Below are 19045 nucleotides of genomic sequence, written 5' to 3' on the forward strand. Positions count from 1 at the left end.
GTGGCAAAATACAAAGAGCATATGTTATGATCCCAATGTTATAAAAAAAATACATAAAAATGCCTAAAATATACCAAAATGTTAACAAAGATTGTTTTCTGGGTGATTTCATTATGATGAAATTTTGGTTTATTTCTTATTCTTTTCTATGGGCTTTTCAAAATACCATGAGTAGGTATCATTTTGTCATCAATAAACTTGTGTATGTGTGTGTCTGTGGCCCAAGGTCGTCACTGTTCAGAGAACAAAACCTAGTCTCTGTCCTGGAGTGGGATTTCTTATTGGTCACTTTATTCTGATACCTTACCCCAAGTGATGTGTCAGATTTATTCAGGGGATATATTTTAGTAGGTTCCCTTCAGCCATTCTGGATACAATAATTTATTAAAAAATAATGGAAGGTGGAAGGGTGTGCACACATATTCAAACGATACTTTATATTATATTAATAGTTAATGTGATTCTGTTTGTAACAGCAGTGCATTTTACAGAGTAAAATAATGCTGTCAGTCTATAAGAATTGTTCTGCTTTGGGGAAAATAGGATTTGAATGTTAGTATTTTATAGAACTGCTTTTTTGCTATATTTTAAAAACAGAGTTTTCTTGTTGACTTTTGGAAGAAAATAACTTCTAATAAAGCACATGTTTGTTTTCCTTTGTATATCTATCAGAAGCTATAAGATTTATTATACCATACTGTTTTAAATGATAATAGTTGTAGATATAATTAAGTAACCAAATATAGACATCCTAAGGAGAGAGTTACCTTGTAGTTTAAGAAAGGAAGATGTTCAGATCTCTCTTTCACTAATCTCTGAGTGATAAAGGGTGCTAAATTTGTCCATTTAATTTAATATTTTTTCCATTTAAAATTTTGGTTTAGGGAAAGTGCTAGCCACAGTGTTTTCAAATATTAGAGAATCAGTTGTCTTTAATAGCCAGTAGCAAAATGTTAATAGCTCATATATAGATGTTAAAATGTACTATTTTGAAAGCAATGCAATATTTAAGAATTAAAGTGGCCTGATTTCTTGTGATTTTAATTTATAGGAATAAATATCTAAATCACTAATTGCCAAAGCTTCAAAACTCTGAATAGTATGATTGTTAAATAACAATTTGGTTCCATTAATCTCTCAGTTATGAAAAGGACCGGCGTTTTCCCCATACTAAATATGACATTTTATTTTCTTAAAGTATATAACTTGAGTTAATAGCCCCTCTTGAGAAAATTTCCATGAAAGGCCAAATGAGTTATATTTTCACTACAAATCATTATTACATTATTTCTTCTGAAATGTCACCCACCTGTTTCACTTACATTTCTGTTATATATTCTAAAAATTATTTTGGTTTTCTAGTTGACTCTTTTTAGACTCTACTTAATTTTAAGAAGTTCACTTAAATTTTGCTTTTAATACTAGCAATAGTTTGATGTTAATTTTAGTTGTGATAATTTGTAATATTTGCAGAATTAATGTCATAAGAGACTGACTTTTAATTAATTTCAAGGAAATTAAAATCTACACACTATTGTAAAGCATACAAGTACGGATCATGTGAAATTACAATTCAGACAATGGGACAAGATAAGATATTTACAAATCATGTATTGGATAAGGGATTAATATCCAGACTATATAAAGAGCCTCCTACAACTCATCAACAAAAATCCCAAACAAGGCAATTAAAAAATGGGCAAAAGACTTTAATAGTTATTTTTCTAAAGAAGATATACAAATGGCTGAGAAGCACATGAAATGATGCTATATATAACATCATTAGTTATTAGAGAAATGCAAATCAAAACCACGAGATACATTTCACACCTGATAGGATGACTACTATAAGAAGAATAAGAAAAAGAAAAATATCAAGTATTGGAATGGATGTGGAGAAATTAGAACCTGGTGCATTGCTGGTGGGAATGTAAAATGGTGCAGCTGTTGTGCAAAAAGCATCGTGGCACTTCCTCATAGTAAAACATAGATTCACCATATGATCCAGCAATTCCACTTCTAGGTATATACCCATAATAATTGAACAAAGTGTGATGTGGTGTGTATGTGTGTGTGTGTGTGTGTACACATATGCACAATGGAAAATATAATTTAGTCTTAAAAAGTAAGCAAATTTTGACAGGTTACAACATGAATGAATCCTGAAGACATCATGTTTAGTAGTGAAATATGCTAAATGCAAAAGGACAAATACTATGTAATTTCACTTAGAGATAACTGGAGTAGTAGAGGCAGAAGGTAGAATGGTGATTACCAGGGCCTGGGAGAGGAGAGAATGCATAATTACTTTGTTTTTCTTTTTTAAAAAAAATTGTTTTTTATTGATTTCAGAGAGGAAGGGAGAGGGAGAGAGAGAGAGAAACATCAATAATGAGAATCATTGATCGGCTGCCTCCTTCACGCTCCCCGCCCCTCACTGGGGATCGAGCCCGCAACCCGGGCATGTGCCCTGACCAGGAATTGAACCATGACCTCCTGATTCATAGGTTGATGCTCAACCACTGAGCCATGCCGGCTGGGCTACATAGTTACTTTGAATGGGTACAGAGTTGCTCTTTCTATTTAGGATGATGAAAAATCTTAGAATTAGAGAATGGCGATGGTTGCACAACATTGTAATAATATTAATGGCACTGAATTGTACTCTTATAAATGGAGAGCAGTAACATGCTTTTGTCTCTGAAAAATTCATGGGTCCAAGTGCTACCCTTGAGAGATTGATTCAGTGGACATGGAGTATGGCTCAAGCATCTGTATTTTTGTATGCCCTGCAGGTGATTTTGGTGTACTCTCAGCTTGAGAACCACTGCTGTAAATGATGCTCAACCTCACTGGCCATAAGGGAAATATAAATCAAAACCACAATGAGATACTGCTTCATTACTCACTAGGATGGCTATAATATTAAAAATAGAAAATAATAAGTGGTGAGGTGTAGAGATATTGAAACCCTTACGTGTTGCTGGTTTGGAATGTCAAATAGTGTAACTGATGTGGAACACAATTTGGCAGTTCCTTGAAAAGTTAAGTATAGAGTTATCATATGATCCAGTAATTACACTTGTGGCTATATACTCAATAGTAATGAAAACATGCTTCCACACAAAGATGTGTACACGAGTGTTCATAGCAGCAGCATTCGTTATAGTCAAGACCTAGAGATAACCCATATGTTCATTAAGATGGATAAACTAAGGTAATATATGCATGTAATAGAACATTGTTTGGCAATCAAAAGGAACAAATTGCTGATACATGCTACAATAAGGATCAACCTAGAAAACATACATTAAGTTAAAGAAGCTGGTCAGAAATGACATAAGTTGTATCATTTCACATGTATGAAATATCCAGAGTGGACAAATAGTTTGAGTAGGATAGGTGTTAATTCACCTGTGAAGCCATCTGGTGCAGGACTTTTGTTTGCTGGGAGTTTTTTTTATTACCGCTTCAATTTCATTAGTTGCAATTGGTCTATTCAGGTTTTCTGATTCTTCCTGATTCACTTTTAGAAAATTGTATGTTTGTAGGAATTTGTCCATTTCACCCAGGTTGTCCAACTTGTTGGCATATAGTTATTCATAGTAATTTCTTACAATCCTTTGTATGTCTGTGATGTCAGTTGTTACTTCTATTTCATATCTGATTTTATTTATTTGGGACCTTTTTCTTTGTTTTTTGATGAGTCTGGCTAATAGTTCATCAATCTAGTTTAGCTTTTCAAAGAACCAGGTCTTGGTTTCATTGATCTTTTGAATTGTTTTTTAGTCTTTATGTAATTTATTTCCTCTCTAATCTTTATTATTTCCTTCCATCTACTTACTCTGGGCTTTGTTTGTTCTTTTTCTAGTTCTTTTAGGTATGGGGTTAGATTGTTTATTTGAGATTTTTCTTGTTTCTTGAGGTAGGCCTGTCATGCTATGAACTCCCCTCTTAGGACTGCTTTCCCTATGTCCCGTAGATTTTGGTTTGTTGTGTATTCATGTTCATTTATTTCCAGGTAATTTTTTTTCTTCCTTGATCTTACGGAAATCCATTCATTGTTTAATAACATGCTATTTAGCCTCCATGTGTTTGAATGATTTTGAGTTTGTTGTATTTAATTTCTAGTTTCATGCTCTTGTGACCCAAGAATATGCTTGATTTCAGTCTTCTTGAATTTGTTAAGACTTATTTTGTGTCGTAACATGTGGTCTATGAGAATGTTCCATGTGCACTTGAGAATAATGTATATTCTGCTTCTTTGAGATAAAATATTCTCCAAATATCCATTGTGTCCTATCTAGTATATCGTTTAAGGTAGCTGTTTCCTTGTTGATATTTTATCTGAAACATCTATCCACTGATGATTGTGGTGTGTGAAAATCTCCTATTTTGAATGTATTGCTATCGATCTCTCCATTCAAGTCCACCAAGATTTTCTTTATATATTTAGTGGCTTCTATGTTTACAAGGGTTATATCCCCTTGTCTTATCAATCTCTTTAGTATTTTTTTGTGACCTTGATGTGGATGTTTTTATGTTTCATGTTGTCCCAAAGTTCACTTAAACTATCCTCATTCTTTTTTAATCTTTCTTTTCACTGTATATCAGAAATGCAGTTTTATTTATTGTTTTATTTATTTACTAGAGGCCCGGTGCATGAAATTCGTGCATGGGGGCGGGGGGCGGGTTCCCTCAGCCCAGCCTGCACCGTCTCCAATCCAGGACCCCTTGGAAGATGTCAGACATCCCTCTCACAGTCCTGGGCCGCTGGCTACTAATCGCTTACCTGTCTGAATGCCCCTAACTGCCCCCCCCATGCCGGCCTGATTGCCCCTCACTGCCTCTGTGTGCCTACGAGATTGCCCCTTACTGCCCCCCCCCCCTTGCTGGCCTGGTTGCCCCCAGTTTCCCCCCCCCCCTCTGCCAACCTGGTCACCCCCAACTACCGTCCCCCGCCAGCCTAATTGCCCCAACTGCTCCCCCTGCCGCCCTGGTCTCCCCCAACTGCACCCCCACATGCCGGCCTGGTTGCCCCTAACTGTCCCCCCTCTCCCCCCGCTGGCCTGGTCACCTCTTAGTCCCCCCCCCCCCCACTGACCTGGTTGCCCACAACTGACCCCCTGCCGGCCTGGTCGCCCCTAATGGCTCCCCTGCTGGCCTGGTTGCCCCACGGAGTCTGCTTGTTCATTCGTTTGGTCGTCCCTCACTAACCCCCCGCTGCCAGCCTGGTCGAAGGCAGCCATCTTGTGAGGGTGTGAAGGTCAATTTGCATATTACCTTTTTATTATATAGGATTTTTTCAGTGCATATCAGAAATGCAGTCTTTTTAATGTTTTACTTATTTATTTTTATTATTTTTTAGATTTAAATTCTTTATTGTTTAAAATATTACATGTCTCCTTTTTCCCCCATTGACCTCTCCCCAGCCGCTCCTACCCCCACCCCCTGCCCCCCTAGCACATGCCCTCACCTCCCTGCTGTCTGTGTCCATTGGTTATGCTTATATGCATGCATACAAGTCTTTTGGTTGATCTCTTACCCGCACCCCCCACCGCCTTTCCTCTGAGGTTTGACAGTCTGTTCAATGCTTCAATGTCTCTGGATCTATTTTTGTTCATCAGTTTATGATGTTCATTATATTACACAAATAAATGAGATCATGTGATATTTATCTTTCTCCGACTGGCTTATTTTGCTTAGCATAATGCTCTCTATGTCCGTCTATGCTGTTGCGAATGGTAAGAGTTCTTTCCTTTTTTAAAATTTTATTTATTTTTTAATATATTTTTATTGATTTCAGAGAGGGGGGGAGAGAGAGAGAGAGAGAGAGAGAGAGAGAGAGAGAGAGAGGAACATCAATGATGAGAGGGAATCATTGATTGGCTGCCTCCTGTACGCCCCCTACTGGGGATTGAGCCCGCAACCCGGACATGTGCCCTTGGCGGGAATCGAACCCGGGATTCTTCAGACCTCAGGCTGACGCTCTATCCACTGAGCTAAATCAGCTACGGCAAGTTCTTTCTTTTTTTACAGCAGTGTAGAATTCCATTTTGTAGATGTACCACATGTTTTTAATCCATTCATCTGCTGATGGGCACTTAGGCTGTTTCTAAATCTTAGCTATTGTAAATTGTGCTGCTATGAACATAGGGGTGCATATATCCTTTCTGATTGGTGTTTCTATATTCTTGGGATATATTTCTAGAAATGGGATTACTGGGTCAAATGGGAGTTCTATTTTTAATTTTTTGAGGAAACTTTCCACAGTGGCTGCACCACTCTGCATTCCCACCTGCAGTACACTAGTGTTCCTTTTTTCTGGGTTTTCTGTTCTGTTCCATTGCTCTATATGTCTGTTCTTATGCCAATACCAGGCAGTTTTTAGAACAGTAGTTTTGTAATATAGCTTGATATCTGGTATTTTGATCCCGCCAATTTTGTTCTTCTTTCTCAGGATTGTGGTAGCTATTCAGTGTCTTTTTTTATTCCATGTAAATGATGATGGTTCCTGTCATTATTTGCAGATGACATGATATTATACATAGAGAACCCTAAAGTCTCCATAAAAAACAAACAAATGACTAGATTTAATAAATGAATTTGGCAATGTAAGCTGGATACAAAATTAACACCCAGAAATCTAGGGCTTTTTTATACATCAATAATGAACTCGCAAAAAGAGAAACTAAAAAAACCATTTACTATTGCAACAAAAAATTAAGATACCTAGGAATAAACTTAACTAAGGAGGTAAAAGACCTGTACTTGGAAAACTACAAGACGTTGAAAAAAGAGACATTCTTTTTTCTTTTTACTGCTCTAATTGGGTGTTTTTTATTTCTACCTTGTCTACCAAATAGCTGATTCAGTCCTCTGCCTCATCCAACCTACTTTTTATTCCTTCCATTGTATTATTAATGTCTTTATTTCCTACTGGCACTTCTTCATGGCTTATAAGTCATTTTTCATGCTGTTGTTCTTACTAAGTTCCTTGAGCATCCATATAACTGTTGCTTTGAATGCCATGTCTGATAAATTGCTTGCCTCCATTTTATTTAGCTCTTTTCCTGGAGGTTCCTCCAGTTCTTTCATATGGGACCTGTTTCTTTGTCTTCCCCATTTTGGCTGTCTGTGTTTTTTTTTCTATGTATTAGATAGAACTGCTGTGGCTCTCATTCTTCATTGTAGTTTCTTATATAGTAGGTGTCTTGTGGGATCCAGTGGTGCATTCTCCTTTATTTCCTGAGATGGGTGCTTTAGGAATGTTTCTTGTGTGGTTATGTGGGCTTTCCTGTTGTAATTGGGTCTTGATTGCTTTTGCCCCATTCGTGGGTGGGATCAGCCCTGTGGCTGGCTGACTTTGAGGCTCGTTCCTGATGATGGCATGAAAATTGCTGTGCATGCCTAATCTAGAGCTGTCTTTTTGGGCTCAGTGGCACAATCTTCCAGATAATCTGTGCTCTGTGCTCCACGAAAGCTTTTTGTGGGTTATGTGCACCCCTTATTGTAGTTGCATCTTGAATGCGGTTAACCCTACAGGCTGGGTGACTATAAGGGTAAACCCTGATCACTGTGTATGTGACATTGTGCACGACTGTCCCCTTGAGGTTGGGTTGTTACCAGCAGGGTCAGGTGCCTGCTGGAATCCCCCTTTTGGTATCCAGCTTGTGTGGTTGGTTGGGTTGAGCTTTGGTGTGGTCTGAAGCCCACCACTGTTTATGTTGGTTCTGGGTCCACTAAGTGTAATTCAGGCACAGGTTGCTGTCAGAAGGTTCATGTAACCCGTCTTGGGCTACCTGTTTGTGGCTACCATGTCTATATCTACTGGACCTGAGTGTGCATGGGAGTGGCCATTCTATCTTAGAGCTAGGGGCAGTTCTGTAAAAAGACTGAGGCTCTCTGACATTAGCCTCCAGCTGTGGGCTACTCTGCCACTTGCTGAGGTCATTTGGTTTTCCTCCAGAGCCTTCCAAAGAGAGATTGTAGGATGAGCCCAGTCTCACCAAGAATGGCCTAATGGGTCCATACTTGGGGGATCATGCAATGAGGCACTCAATGAGGAGAAAGCAGCACCATTTCAAAGTTCAACCTCTTAGTTTCTGCTAGAGCCTCCAAGCATATTTCTACCTGGAGGGGCTCATTTACAAGTTCAGATTGGGTACAGCCAGCTGTCCCCTCTGCAGGAGCAACCTCAGCTTCTCTGGGCTTAGGGGATAGATAAAAAGACTCTTCACTTGAGGATGATGTTGGCCCAGCCCACAAGAGGGGGCTAAGCACTTTATTCCAGTCCCAGACAGTAGCGCCCCCCCCCCAAGGGACTCACACTTTGAATGTCCCTACTCTGAGCCGCTCTCCCTTCCCTCCATGGCACTGCACCCTTTTGGGGCTATCTGGGACTTTTCAGGGCTGATTCAAACAGTCTCCCTTTGGGCATGGTTTTCACAACCTTTAGGATGGGCATAGGCGCTTCTCCTTCCTCTTGTAGCATGGGCTGAACTCACAAGCGAGCCTGGATTTGCCTCCCCACAATGCAGCCACACTGTCCAGTAGTTGCCCATGTGGTTCCCAGACAGAAGCCTTCCCATGAGACACAGTCCGAAAATCCCAGTTGTGTAAAGCTCCCTGTCCCCCCACACTGCCAAACCAAGGAGGATGGACAGAAAGTCAGCCTTGTGTGGCACTTCCATTTTTCCATGTGGCTGGTCTCACCAGTGCAGGGCTGAAATTGTCTGCCCTGCTTGGGCTGTGAACCCAGCAGGATGGGGCTAAAAGTTCGGCTGGGCCATGCTGCCAAACCCAGCAGTACAGGGTCAATTTTTGCAGCCCTGTGCCGCTCCCCTGCGCCATCAAACCCACCAGGAAGGGACAGGTTGAGTGTCTGAACAGCTCAATAGGTGGATATAAGGTTGCCCACTGTGCGGTGGAGGTTGGGGAGATTGTTCCTTTTTCCCAAGCCACACAGTTTAGTCACTGTCTATGTCTCTGCCAAGGGTCTCGCTAGAAATCACTGCTGGAGTAGCCCGCAGAACTCTCTCAAAGATCCTATTACAGCAGCGGGGACTCTCCAGCAGTCAGAGTCCAGAGTGAGCTCCCTAGGCTGGTACTGTAACTTTAGGACTGCTCTTTCTCTGGGAGGGTGCAGTTCAAGTTTTCTAGGCAGACCAAATTTCCACTGACTCCCACCGCTAGATGCCATGCATCCTCTTTCCATCTCAGTTGTTTTGAGCTGGGGATCCCCCTGTGGGGTTGAGACCTCAGGCTCCTAGGGAGCAGGAGTTCTGCAGCCATGGTCTCCCTCCAGCTTCTCATATGCCACTGTAACTATGTGAGGTGTTTCTCCCTTTATTCTTCTCTGCACTTTTTACCAGTCTCTATGTAGCTGCTTCTGTGCTCCTTGGTTAAAATATTTCAGATCAGCTAGTCTTCAATTGTTTTTTTAGGTTGATTGTTCTGTAATATAGCTGTACATCTGGTTTGGGGTTGGGTGTAAGTGGCTGCAGCTCCTAGCTTGTCTGTAGCCGTCTTGGAACTTCTCTGCAGTAGATTTTTGAACATTGATTTTCTATCCTCAACTTTATTGTACTTATTCTTTCTAATAGTTTTTTGGTGTCTTTAGAATTTTCTATATAAAGAATTACATTGTCTTCACAAAGGGACAGTTTTACTTCTTTATTCCCAACTTGGATGCTGATTATTTTCTTTCTCTTGCCTGTTGAATAAGAGTAGTGAGAGTAGACATTCTTGTCTTTTTCCTGATCTTAGAAGAAAGGTTTTCAGTGTTTCACCATTGAATATGATACTGGCTAAGGGTTTTTCATATGTGGTTTTATTATGTTGAGGTACTTTCCTTCTATACCCATTTTATTGAGTGTTTTAATTATAAGTGGATGTTGTATGATGTCAAGTGGTTTTTTTAGCATCTATTGAGATGATATTATTTTTTTAAAAATGTTTTTAATTGATTCTTAGATAGGGAGGAAGGGAGAAGGAGAAGGGTGAGAGAGATACATTGATGAGAGAAAAACATTAATTGGCTGCCACTTGCCTGCCCCCTACTGGGCATCAAGCCAATAACCTGGGCTTGTGCCCTAGCTGGAAATTGAACTGGCAACTTCTTGGTGCATGGGTCAACCCTCAACCAACTGACTGGCACTGGCTAGATCAAAAACATCCTGAACATTTCAATTAAAAATGGGCTGAGAACCTGAATAGACACTTCTTTCAAGAAGATATACAAATTCCAACAGATATGTGGAAAGATGCTCAACTTCACTTACTGTAAGGGAAATGCAAATCAAAACTACAATGAGATATGACCTCACACCTGTAAGAATGGCCATTATCAACAAGACAAGTAATATAAAATATTGGAGATTGTATGGAGACAAAGGAACCCTCATTCACTTCTGGTGGGAATGTAAACCGATACAGCCACTAGGGAAAACAGTATTTTGGTTCCTCAAAAAATTAGGAATAGAGGTTACCACATGACAAAGTCACTCCTCTTCTGGATATACACCCCAAAAATTTCAACACATTTGTTCATAAAGATATATGTACCTATGTGTTCATTGCAGCATTGTCCATGCTGGCCAAAATGTGGAAACAAGTAAAGTGTTCTTCAATATAAGATTGGATTGAGAATATGTGATACATATATACTATGGAATACTATGTACCATAAGAAAAGTTGAAATACTACCATCTGTGACAATATAGATGGATCATGAGTCTATAATTTCACTTGTGGGATGTAAAACTGAAAAAAATAAATGAACAAGCAAGACAAATTAAAAACTCATGGACACAGATAACAGTATGGTGGTTACCAGAGAGAACGGAGGGTGAGGGAGAAGTTGTAAAGGGGTCAAATATATGGTGATGTAAGGAGATTTGACTTTGGGTGCTAAATAGAATGAAATATACAGATGATGTATTACAGATTTATACACTTGAAGCCTATATAATTTTATTAATCAATGTCATCCCAAAATGGTGGCGGAGTAAGTGGAAGTTACACTGCCACTACCCAAGGACCAAAATGGAATTACAACTAAAATACAGAAAAATTATCCTGTATAATCCACTGAAGACTATCTGGAGAGAAACCTGATAACTAAGGATGGAAAGTGGAGACTGCATAGAGACTGGTAGGAAATGCAGATGTGAAAGAGGCCTGGCTGGACTCCCCCAGGCAGCAGCTAAAGTTCTAGAGGGATATCTCAGGTGTGGAGGTTTCTCACTGAGAACTTTGGGGTCTAAACCCCAAGCAGGGCTCCCCATCCCAGAGCACCAGGACTGAAAAAGGTGCCCACATAACTTCTGGCTGTGAAAAGCAGCGGGGTTACTGTCTGCCAGGGAGAGACAGATGGAAATACAGGCACCTTCTTAAAGGGCCAAAACACAAGATTTCATGTGCAGCCAATCACCTTGGGCTCCAGTAGAGGGAGGGTAGAGTGGAATAGAGATGTGTGAGGACACTCCATCATTGGGGATGTGGGGGGGGGGGCTGGGGGGGCGGCTTTGGGCTTAGAGCTTGGAAGCCATTTGACCAGTTTCCTATGCTGAGTCATTCCCCCATACTATAGAGGATATCTTACACAGCCATCCAGGTGTGTGTGTGTGTGTGGGGGGGGTGGTGGTGAAGGAAGCAATTGCCCCACTCTGTTGGAAAACCTCACCCCACCCAGTGGAGTCTATGCCTTGCTGTGGTCTATAGCCTGAGACAATTTAAGAATGAGAATAACAATCAGCCTGCAGGCAGAGGTGGATCTCTGGAGGTTTTGCATCTTTGCTGGATCTTCTTTGCCCGGGGCTAGGAAAAACACACCTGGATAAATACCTTGGTCCTTTCTGAAGGCACCAGCACCAACAGAGGGAGCCAAAAGCTGTGAATTGCTGATAGCTTCAAACGGTACTCAGGGCCAGTCAAAAACAGTGTCTGACACTGTCCTGCACCAGATACTGGGAGTCATAGCAGATCTACCTAATATATAGACACAAACCCAAACAGGAAGCCAAAATGGGGAGTTAAAAACAAGCCACACATGAAAGAATAAGATAATTCTCCAGAAGAAGAGATAAATATAATGAAGATAAGAAATTAATCAGATATAGAGTTTAGAATAATGATTATACAGATGCTCAACAGCATGAGAAATTATATAGAAATGATGAAAAATGACCTGTCAGAAATGAAGAATGATATAGCTGTAATAAAGAATACATTGGAAGGAATACATAGGAGATTAGGGGAAGCCAAGGACCAAATCAGTGAATTAGAAGAGAGGGTAGAAAAAAGTCAGAGAAACCAAAAATAAAAAAACAATTAAAAAGCAGGAGGACAGGTTAAGGGAGCTTTGGCACAACATGAAACGTAACAATATGCACATCATAGGAGTACCAGAAGGGGAAGAAAGTGAGGAAGGGATAGGGAATCTGTTTGAAGTAATAATGGCAAAATAACTTCCCTACTTCTCTAAAAGTCATACAAGTTCATGAGGCACAGAGAGTCCCAAGCAAGAAGAACCCAAACAGGCCCACACCCAGACATGACATAAATAAAATGCCAAAAATTAGAGACAGAGAATCTGAAAGGCAACAAGAAAAAAACGATTTGTTATCTACAAAGGAGCTCCCAAAAGTCTGTTAGCTCATGTTTCATCAGAAACTCTACAGCCAGAAGGGAATGGCATGTAGTATTCAAGGTAATGAAACCAAGGATCTGAAAACAAACTTTAACCAGCAAGGCTATCATTCAAAATAGATTGTGAACTACAGAGCTTCCCAGACAAGAAAAGGCTAAAGGAGTTTATCACTACAAAACCAGCATTGAAAACAAAATGCTATAAGTACTGCTGTAATAATAGTAAGAAATATATAGAGATAAACATAGGCATAAAGAATTAAAATGGCAATAAGTACCTATCAGAAACAACCTTAAATGTATATGGATTAAATGCTCCAATCAAGAGACATAGGGTAGCTGAATGGATACAAAAATATGACCCAAATATAGGATGTCCACAAGAGACCCACCTCAGAACAAAACACTCACTCAGGATAAAAGTGAAGGGATGGAAAAAAAAATTTCCCATCAAATAGAAACGGAAATCTGGGGTAGCAATACTCATATCTGACAAAAGAGACATCAAAATGAAGGCTGTAACAAGAGACAATAAAGGTCACACTACATAATACTAAAGCGATAGATCTAAGATATAACCCTGGTAAACATATATGCACCCAATATAGGAGCACCGAAATATATAGTACAAATTCTGGAGGACTTTAAGGGAGAGATCTACAGCAATACAGTCATATTAGGAGACTTTAACACCACTGATTTTACTGCATAGATCTTCCAGATGAAAAATAAACAAGGAAACAGTGACTCTAACTAAATGACACACTGGATCAGATGGATTTAATTGACATTTACAGAACATTACACCCCAAGGATGCAGAATATACATTCTTATCAAATACATATGGGTCATACTCAAAGATAGTCTGTGTCACATGTTAGGAAACAGAACAAGTCTCTACAAGTTCAGCAATTTTGAAATGATTGATATCTGGCAGAGAACAAAGATGGTGGCATAGGTAACTGCTTGTACTCGCCGCCTGCCACAACCACATCAAAATTACAACTAAAATACAGAACATCCATCATCCATAATGGCCTGAAAGCTGGCTGAATGGAAGTCCTACAACTAGAGAAGTAAATAAGAAAGCACACTGAAACTGGTAGGAGGGGCAGAGGCACGAAACGGGCTGGACTGAAACCCAAGTGTACCATTGTTTTAACTGGTAAAGAGACTGTCTCTGCGTAGCCCCCCTGAGAGGAGCAAGGGGTCCCAGCCTTACATTAGACCCCCAGCCTAGAGCTGGGAAAAGTAGGCCCCCCATAACTATTGGCTGTAAAAACCAGCGGGGATTGGGGCTCAGTGACACGGAGGCTGCTGGAGACCCAGCTGATCCTCTTAAAGGCCTGGCATACAAACTGAACTTACAAGGTCCTGCTTCTTCTGAGCTCCATTGCCAGGGTGAGGCTCTGGGGAACACAGACACATACAAAGAGGAACTGGATTGCCTGGCACTGGGGCAGGAACTCGGGGGTGGCTATCTCCCAGTCGAAGGTGTTCACAGGCATCATTGTTCCTATGCTGGGACCTCACCTGTGTCAGGGATGACTGACAGCCATTTCTGTTTGCTCCTCTCTGGTGATTCTCTGAGACTCTGCCCCATCCAATTTGCAGCTCCATCTAACCTATGTGCAGTGGCTTCTGCATGTGAATGGCCTGTCATTGCTCAGAATTCAGACCTTGCTAAACTCTGTCAAACAAGCTACAATTAGGTCAGGAAGCCCCAAACCTATCAATAAAAGGCCCAAGACCTGGAACCACCAGCACCAGCCTGCCTTGCTTCACAGCTTGGCCTCACCTGGGCACTTCCAAATTGAACACAAACAGGACAAATCTGCATATCTCTCTGTAGCTCCCTGGAGACCCAAGAGCCGGTGCACCCAATGGTCAGTGTCAGATCATATGAAATTACAACTCTACACATCATAAGCTACATACTCACAGGGCAGACTCAGTGAGGACCAAAGCCCCACTGAAGCAAGTCCTGCTCCATAGGGGTGTTCTGCACAGCAGCGCTCCCACAGTAGTAGCAGCTAGTCCCCACAGCCAATTGGCCTGGAAGTCAATTCCTCCCAGGGATACCAACACCATTCAAGTTTCAACTACAACAAGACTTGCACAGAGCCTACAAAGGGGCATACCTAGAGTGCCCAGCTCAGGTGACTGGGGAGGCTAAGCCACTGGACTCTATAGGACAGCTACTACACAAGGCCACTCTACCAACTCAAGGACTCAAGGAGACATAACAGCTCTACCCAATACATATAAACAAACTCAGGGATGTAGGCAAAATGAGGAGACAGAAACATGTCACAAATGAAAGAAATGGAAGAAAGCAAACTACTGGATATAGAATTCAAAACCACAGTTATAAGGTTACTCAATAATCTTCTTGTGACCTCCAAAGACTTAGTGAGACTTTCAAGGATCTTAGTAAGAATGCCAAAAAATATTGAAAAGGACCAGTCAGAAATTAAGCAAACACTGACTGACAAAGAATAATATACAGGGATTGAACAGTAGAGTAGAGGATTCTGGGAATCCAATCAACAATTTAAAATATGAGGAAGCAAAAAACACCCAACCAGAAGAGTAAAAAGGAAAAAGAACCCCAAAATATGAAGATAGTGTAAGGAGCCTCTGTGACAACTTCAAGTGTGCCAATATTTGCATTATGGGGGTGCCAGAATAAGAGATAGATCAAGATATTAAAAACCTATTTGAAGAAATAATGACAACAACCCACAATCTCTTGGACACAGCAAAAGCATTTCTGAGAGGGAAGGTCATAACACTACAGGCCTGCCTCAGAAAATAAGAAAAATGAATACTAAACTAACTATACAACGTAAAGAAATAGAATAACAAGAAAATCCCCAAGTAAGTAAAAGAAGTAAATAGTAAACATTACAGTGGAAATAAATGACATAGAGACTAAAAAAACAATGCAAAAAAAAAAAAAGTCAATGAAACCAAGAGCTGGTTCTTTGAAAAGATAAACAACATGGGAGAGGACCCAAATTAATAAAATCAGAAGTGAAATCAGTGAAGTAACAACTGACCCCAAAGAAATACAAAGGACTGTAAGAAAATACTATGAACAAACTCTGTTAACAAGTTGGACAACATGGGTAATATGGACAAATTTGTAGAAAAATACAATCTTCTAAAAATTAATCAAAAAGAATGAGAAAACCTGAATAGGCCAATAACAACTGAAATTGAAACATTTACTAAAATAACAACCCAGCAAACAAAAGCCATGGTCTGGATGGCTTCTCCAGGGGAGTATTACCAAACATTCAAAGAAGAACTAATACCTATCCTAAAACCTTTGCTAAAAACCCAAGAGCAAGGAACACTTCCAAGCTCTTTTTATGAGGCCAGCATTATCCTAATTTGAAAACCAGGTAAAGACATTACAAAGAAAGAGAATTATAGGTCAATATCCTTGATGAACATAGATGCTAAAATCCTCAACAAAATATTAGTAAATTGGATCCAGCAATATATTACAATGGTCATACACCATGACTGAGTGGGAGTTATTCCAGCAATGAAAGGCTTGTACAATATTCACAAATCAATAAACATGATACATCACATTAACAGATTGAAAGACAAAAAGCACATGATCATATCAAAAGATGCAGAAAAAGCATTGAACAAAATCCAGCACCCCTTTTTGATTAAAACTCTCTGCAAAGTGGGAATAATCAGACCTCAACATAATAAAAAGCCCATTGTATGGGAGAGCATGTTTGGCAGTGATACATCTGATAAAGTGTTAATATCCAAAATATATAAGAATCTCATACAACTTAATAAAAGGAGGACAATCCCATTAAAAAATGGGCAAAGTACCTAAATAGGCAAAGTGGTCATACAGATGGACGAGAGACATATGAAAAAATGTTCGAAGTCAGAGAAATGCAAATAAAAATGACAATAGGTTATTACCTCACATCTTTTAGAATGGCAACCATTAAGAAATCTACAAATGACAAGTGCTGGCGAGGATATGGAGAAAAGGGAACCCTAGTACACTGCTGATGGGAATGCTGACTGGTGCAGCCATTATGGAGAACAATATGGAGGTTCCTAAAAAAATCAAATATGGAACTGCCATTTGACCCAGTGATCCCACTTCTAGGAATATATCCTAGGAATCCCCAAATACCTATCAGATAGAATATACTAGGTGTACTGGTTAATAATGGCAGATTTTGTCATCAAAGAAAACACGATAATTTCAAGAGAAACATCAAAAGTGCTTTATTCAATGTAATGTCCATCGCTAGCTACACATTTCACCTATCTTTCAGGTAATTTGTGGATACCGTCCCAATAGAACTTTTCTTGTTTTGAGGCAAACCATTCAGAGACCCAATTTTCCACTTCTTCGTACCTTTTGAAATGCTGCTCAGAAAGTGCATGTGCCATCGATCAGAACAAGTGATAATCTGAAGGAGCAATTTCTGGTGAATACACTGGGTGGGTTAATACTTCCCAGGCAAGATCTTTTAATATGTCTTTAACTGGTTTTGAAGTGTGTGATGGTGCATTATCACGAAGCAAAATTACTTTGCTGAGTCTTCTGGAACATTCTGGTCATTTCACGATCAAAGCATGGTTCAAATTGATTACTTGTTGTCGGTAGCAATCAGTATTTATGGTTTCACCTGGTTTTAGAGGTTCATAATACACCACACCTTCCTGATCCCACCAAACACAGAATCTTCTTTCCAAAGCGATTTGGCCTTGCAGTCAATGTTGATGGTTCACCTGGATCAACCCATGATGTTGTGCATTTGGGATTCTCAAAATAAATCCACTTTTCATCGCCAGTCACAATTCGATGCAAAAAAGGACTTTCTTTTGTGCCGTTGAAGCAACATTTTACTGATGACTTTTCAGTTTTCCATTTGTCTTTCGTTCAGTTGATGTGGCACCCATTTTCCTTCCTTTAAAGTCTTTCCCATTGCTTGTAAATGATCGGGAATTGTTTGTTGAGCAATGTTTATTCTTTCTGCAAGTTGTTTTTGAGTTTGACACACAGCTTCATCTAATAATGCTTGTAATGGTTGGTCTTCAAACTTTTTCGGTTGACCTGGACGTTCTTTGTCTTTCACATCAAAATAATCACTTTTAAAGCATTTAAACCAGTGTTCACAAGTATCTTGAGATGGAGCATGTTCACCATAAGCTTCCCGAAGTATTCAGCAGCACTTTTCTTCAAAATAAAGTAATGAATTAAAACTTCCCGCAAATGCTTTCTTTGGCACGAAGTTTGACATTTTTAAGCATAAAAATATATGATGTATATGATGTTATCACCTTCAGCAAATTTGACATATGAAGTTTTGAAGCTTGTTGTCAGTACAACAAAACAGCTTACATATCAAATCACATATACACCGAGTGTCCAGATTATTATGATCTCTGAATGCATAATAATGTGGCCACTCAGTATATATCCTGTATAATAAAAGGCTAATATGCAAATTGTCCCCTCGACCAGCAGGCAGGCTGGCCAACCGCCCATGTCCCCTCCCCCTGGCCAGGTTGGCCGGACCCCATCCATGCACGAATTCATCCACCAGGCCTCTAATATATATTATATATATACACACATACACACACACACATACACACACACACACACATACACACACACTCAGTGGCCAGATTACTATGCCTTCAGTGACCATAATAATCTGGCCACTCAGTGTATATCAACATATGTGTAAGTCTATCTATTGAAAAAAGTCCGCATTATTAACTGGTACACCTAGTATGTATCACTATGTTCATAGCAGGGCAATTTACAATAACTAAGATCTAGAATCAGTCCAAGTGCCCATCAGCAGATGAATGGATTAAAAAAAGATATACATTTACTCCATGGAGTACTATGCAGCAGTAAAAAAAAGGACCTCTTACCTTTTGAGACAGCATGGAGGGACCTGTGGAGTAGTATGCTAATTGAAATAAGCCAGGCAGAGAAAGACAAGTGTCACATGATTGCACTGGTATGTGGAATCTAATGAACAAAATAAACTGTTGAATAAATCCAGAGACATAGGAGCATAGAACACACTGTGGAATCTAAGAGGGAAGATGGGGTGGGTCAGAAGAGATTAACTTAAGAACTGGAATGAATATATGCATTAGCCTTGGGCACAGACTACTAGTATAGTTTGATGAATTCCTGGGGCAGGGATCAGGAGCAGGCTGGAGGAGGTCAATGCGGAGAAAAAGGAGACATGTGATATTTTAAACAGTAAAAATTTTAAAAAGTCAATGTCATCCCAGTAAACTGAGTTAAAATATTTAAAAAATTTTTTTAAAAAAAATTATTGCTTTTGTTCGGGGTCTTTTGTGATTTCATG

At 39.8% G+C, this 19045-nt stretch overlaps 1 protein-coding gene across 5 annotated transcripts in view; it reads left to right on the forward strand.

The window, feature by feature from the left end:
* The window catches only part of ATRX (ATRX chromatin remodeler), a 284854-nt gene that overhangs the window by 153482 nt on the left and 112327 nt on the right, over window positions 1-19045 (forward strand). The gene's annotated exons all lie outside the window — the stretch shown is intronic.

Source organism: Cnephaeus nilssonii (assembly GCF_951640355.1).
Source record: "Cnephaeus nilssonii genome assembly, chromosome: X".
Classification (NCBI taxonomy): Eukaryota; Metazoa; Chordata; class Mammalia; order Chiroptera; family Vespertilionidae; genus Cnephaeus; species Cnephaeus nilssonii.